The sequence below is a fragment of the Pteropus alecto genome, unplaced genomic scaffold (genome assembly GCF_000325575.1).
Source record: "Pteropus alecto unplaced genomic scaffold, ASM32557v1 scaffold38, whole genome shotgun sequence".
NCBI lineage: Eukaryota > Metazoa > Chordata > Mammalia > Chiroptera > Pteropodidae > Pteropus > Pteropus alecto.
The window spans coordinates 6,974,098-6,979,533 of NW_006442512.1; the positions used below are offsets into that span (position 1 = coordinate 6,974,098).

Sequence of the window (5,436 nt, forward strand, 5' to 3'; positions counted from 1 at the left end):
GACCATAACTTGGGATATACTATAACAGACTTGGTGCATCAGATATTCTATTGTGGATACTGTTAAAATAATAGTATCTCTGACCAACTGATTTCATATACTTAATGAGAAATGAATGTAACTATCCATCTAATAAGACAACTCTAAAAAGAAGCTCATTAATTCAACTAAAAATGTATATCGAACACTCCCCACAGACAAAGCTTCATTTAGTAAAGGTTACAAAGAAGTAAAAGAGCCCATGAAGCAGCTACAGGCCATTGTATAGCCAGATAAACTGAAGAACTCTGTTTGGAATCATTCTAGAGTGAAAATCATTAAAATCAGTGTAAAACTGGACTTATTCTCTCAATTCCAATCAAAACACTCTATTTCCTCAGCTGTAGCATCAACGCTCAGTTGGCTATGCTTCCTAGGCTGACTCACGCAGGACTCTCCATCTCAGGTGTAGCCACAAAGTAAAGAAGAAAGAAGTCAACAATCATGGGAGGAAAATTATGAGGAGGAATGAATAAAGTGTATAGGGTTAAAACTGGAAGATGTATTGATCTTTGTCTAAAACAACATCATCTAATTGTAAATAAGATATATGCACTTCAACTGAAAGTAAACAATAGAAGTCGTCATTAGAAACCAAGTACATGAGTCAGGTAACAGGTTCTAACAGGAACTAGAATAAAGTGAAGCAATATTGATAGAGTGAATTGAAGTTCTGATTTTGATTTTCAGGAGGAGAGAGGAAAAGGCATTTCTAGGTGAGAGAACATGAGAAGAACACAGAGTGGGGAAGAGAGAAGTACATTTGGAATTCAGTTAATCATGCAAGAAAGCAGTATCTAGAATTAATCAAGTAAAATTTCTTCTGCATTTGAGTGTAAACCATTTATCACCTTAGATATGTCATTATTAATGTGTATATGTTGGAGAGATACAAGGCAGCAAGCAACTGAAGGCCAAAATCCAGAGAGAAAACAAAGCCCACAGAAAATGCCACGTAGATCAGGGACCCCCAAAACCCAGGCCAAGGACTGGTACCAGTCTGTGGCCTATTAGGAACCAGGCCATACATCAGAAGGTGAGCGGCAGGTGAGCAACCCAAGCTTCATCTGTATTTGCAGCTGCTCCCCAGCACTAGCATCGCCACCTCAGCTCTACCTCAGATCATCAGGCATTAGATTCTCATAGAAGCAGCGGTCTCTGATGCCAAAAAAATTGGAGACCACTGAATAGAGAAAAGTCATGTAGTCAGTGGAATTTCTCCCTTCAAGGCATTTGCCAACTTTAAAGCAGCAGCTAAGAGACTAAGAAATTGAGCACAAAATAACAGCTGAATGGCAGAGAAGCTGAGCAGAGCTTATGGCAATACTATGGATCTAGGAAGACAAAGAATGGACATCTAGAACCCCAAATTAAGACAGACCCTAGTAAACACCCTAGGTTTTAGGTTGGACATTTACAGGTGTACTTCTAAGAGTAAAAACAATGCAGAAGTAGATCACCTGTACCAAGTATGGACCTAGATTCAAATAATTATATTTTGTCATTGTAGTAAGCTGACCTTGCCCTAATCAAAGGCCTGGCAGAAACAGAAGCAATTTTTTTCTGAAGGAAGATAACATTATTTAGAGCCTCAAATGATCTCTAATTTTTAATATAAAATGTCCAGTATTCAATCAAAATTTGTCAGCATAAAAGGAGATCACATGACTGTAAACCAAGAGAATTATAGAAATAGCTCAACAAAAAATCCAAATATTGGAGTTATTGGACATGGATTTAAAATATCTGTGATTAATATAGTGAAAAACTATATGACCTTAAAAAAATTCAGCAGAAAATTAATAACTTATAAAATAAATGGAAATTGTAGAATTTAAAATAACTAAAATTAAAAATTTAATAGATGTTCTTAGCAATAGCAGAATATAACACAGTTAAAATAATAGAAGATGAGTCAGGAATGAAACATGGAAAAATTAAATGAAAAAAATAAAGAGCATAAGAGACAAATGGAATAAAACAAAATGTTCTTACTAAATGAAACAGGAGTATCAGAGGGAGAGCAGAGAGAGAATGGAGAAAGCAATATTTAAGTTTTGATGGCTGAGAATTTTCTAAAACTGACTAAAGACATTGTATAGGAAAGTGTTGATACAACAAACGATTTTCTGAAGAGCTTGTTTGCAGGCCTGGCCAAATTGGGAATTCGACTTTTGAAATGTTCTCTAAAGTCATTCCTACTATGTCAGCTTGCTTAGAATGTGATTTATGGAGAACACTTGCTTTCCTTCTGAAAGTCTGGAATTTGGGTGATCTGAGAGTGCCTATGTCCATAGCCCTTAGTAAAATCTTTAACATCTGTATCTCAGTCAGGACAGAAACATGCACACATGCTGCTGCACTTCCAATGCTGAAGGAAGGCACATGCTCAGTGGGACTCTTCCTGGGCTAGAAGAGAAAGGAGCAGAGCGTAGGCAACATGTGCCTGAGTTTCTTCAAATTCTGCCTTATTTGTTTTCTCTCCTTATAGATTCAGCTATTTATCATTACCATGTCACTAAAATAAATCTTATTTATTAGTAAAACCATATGTTGAATTCTGTGAATCTTTCTGGCCAAGAGCCAAATATTAGGGTGGTCTTGGGACCCCCTAAAACAACGCCTACTTACAAACATAAGAAACTCAGCAACCTCAGACCCAGAAAGTAGAAATAAAACTATATCTAAGCATATCCTACTAAAATGTAGAAAAACAAAGACAAAGTAAACATTTTATTTGTTTGTTTGTTTTTAGGTGAGGCAGCTCTTAGTTGACCTCACAGATTGTGAGGACCTTGTCAGCTTCCAATTCTTTATTTTTTTTATTTTTTATGCCTACAGCACCTAGTCTTCCTAGGTGGTCTCCTATCCAAGTACTAACCAGGCCTGACTCTGCTTAGCTTCCAAGATCAGATGGAATTGGGCTTGTTCAGGGTAGCATGGCCATAGACTGGCCTACTGGATGTTTTGAGGTTAATTCTTTAGCTTCATACTTCACAGATATTTAAAATGTGAAAAATGTGTTGAGAGAGAACTGCCATACATTTCCGGTAGGTCATTTCCTTAACATGGCTTTGTCCCTTTGTGGGAAATTTCACTCTGTGTTTCTCAAACAGCTGTGTAGTCTCTTATGCCACTCTGGCACTCAACAAATATCCTGTAGGAAAAACTGATCTTTCAACTACAAGGGAGTTTCTAGATTCTAATCCATTAGGCAGCCTACTTAGTCATAACTTCTGTTGCTTTCTGTATCCCCTAGTAGAGTTCCAATAATGTAGGAAGGAGGCATGAGAACTAAATGTTAAGCTATATTCAGAGCCTGCAATGTGCTGATCAGTCCTTTGGCCAAACCACAGGTAACCTACAGAAAAAGGAAGGGTCCTGCTAAAATTACAAACCATTTACCCATTCCATGAAGGGAAAAATAGAGTCTTTAAGTCAATACCCTAAATTCATTTCCTATTGCCAAATCCATGGAGAACCTTTGGAACAAAGACTAGAATGCCTTTCACACCACATACCTTTATCTTTCACATTGTATACCCATACCATCAAAGGAAAATAGGTAAACAAAATCTTTAAACTATAATTCATAAAAACTAAGAATGATAAACTGAATTCCCAAATTGAATTCTCTATCTTTGTCTGTAGGTCTGTCTGTTGGTTTGTATTTTTCTCATTGTCTTTTTTTCTCCTAGTCTTTTCTCCCTGTCTCTCTCAGCTCTCTCAGTCTGTTTCTGATAGGAGATCATACTCTGTATATGGAGCATTATCTCTTCTCTAATAAACTTTCCTTTTGACTCTGATTCTGACATGCACTTGCATTCTTTCCTGTGGTCAGTCAATAATCCTCCCTCTGTAGGTGCAGGATTTGAATCTCCACTGGGTGGAGATTCAATTTGCCCTGTCATCCATTAAACTGACTATCTCAAGCCTGATAATCACCCCTTGCCCAGCTTAGCAAATGCTTTCAAAGAAGAAATTGGCTGGTGATCTCAGCTTGCCTAGGAAGGGCTCTTTCCTCACTAGGATTAAATTTTATTCAGTTACATTGACTTATACAACTCTCTTGTGTCTTTAAAATATATTTATTTTTAACTTATCTTTTGTTCCTAGTTGTTACAGTGAAAGCAATGGCTTGTTGCTTCCTCTTTCATGCATAACTATCATCAGTCACATTGGTTCAGAAAAGCCACAGCCCTTCATTATAGGCATCTGCCACAGTAGAACTTTTGACTTGGGGAACAAAATGCAATGTGCTGTTTTAGCGGTAGACAGAACCCAAAAGAGTTATCCTACATTTTTGAAGGACTTTTCTCTAGATAAACATTTCTAGATTAGTAGGGTTTTTTTCCCAGCACTTTGAAAATTTTATTCAATTGTTTTCTAACTACCATTGTGTGTGCTAAAGCCAACTGAGAGTGTCATATTGCCCCTCTGAAAATAATGTGTCTTTTTCCATTGGCTACCTTTAAAATGTTCACTTTGTGTCTACGGCCATGCCACTCTGAACAAGCCCAATCTCATCTGATCTCAGAAGCTAAGCAGGGTTGGGCTTCGTTAGTACTTGGATGGGAGACCACCTAGGAAGACCAGGTGCTGTAGGCATAAAAAATAAAAAAAATAAGGGATTATAAACTGATAAGGTCCTTGCAATCTATAAGGTCAACCAAGGATTGCCTCTCCTAAAAACAAAACAAAACAACATTTAGTAGGCCAAACTTTCAACAAAAGAGAATGAAAAAAGTAGAAGAGAATGAAAGCTTTACTCAAAAGCAGGAAACCTTGCACCTCAGGGCGTGAAGGCAGTGTATTCTTCTGCAGTCTCACCATGCTCAATAACCATGTCCACGTGAGATATGGTTTACAATTAACACACAATTACAATTAACAGGTCTCTCCTATGAGACTTCAGAGGAGGGCAGAAACTAACTGGAGTTGCAACTCAATCTTGGGGTGGCTCAATATCTGATAAGACTGATATATCAGCCTTTCACAGTATCTGTGTAAAAGAGAACATTTTCTAGAAACGAATGGAATCAATTTCAATTTCTGTGGGTATTTTATATAATAGCATACTATCAAATATAGGAAACATGAGAAGATTCATGAAATGTGACAGATAATCAAGAAGAAAAAATAGGTAGTAAAAGCAAACCTAAGGATTATCCAAAATGGAACCAATGGACAGGGGCCTGAAAGAACACTATTAACAATACATTAAAGAAAGTAAAATAAAATGGGAAAAAAATAATAAAAATAGAGAATCTCAACAGGTAATTAGAATGTATAAAATAAACATTATAAAATGGAAGTTATAAAACTAAAAAGTAAGTAGTATAAAATTAAAAACTCATTAGATGGATTAATAGCAGATCAAATAAAAAAAAGATTAGT

The 5,436-nt window shown here is 36.5% G+C and overlaps 2 pseudogenes; one reads left to right on the top strand and one right to left on the bottom strand.

The window, feature by feature from the left end:
- Positions 1–2,871: 2,871 nt before the first annotated feature.
- Positions 2,872–2,990, bottom strand: LOC112471726 (annotated as a pseudogene).
- Positions 2,991–4,528: 1,538 nt separating this feature from the next.
- LOC112471734 lies at positions 4,529–4,647 on the top strand (annotated as a pseudogene).
- The last annotated feature ends 789 nt before the right edge of the window (positions 4,648–5,436 follow it).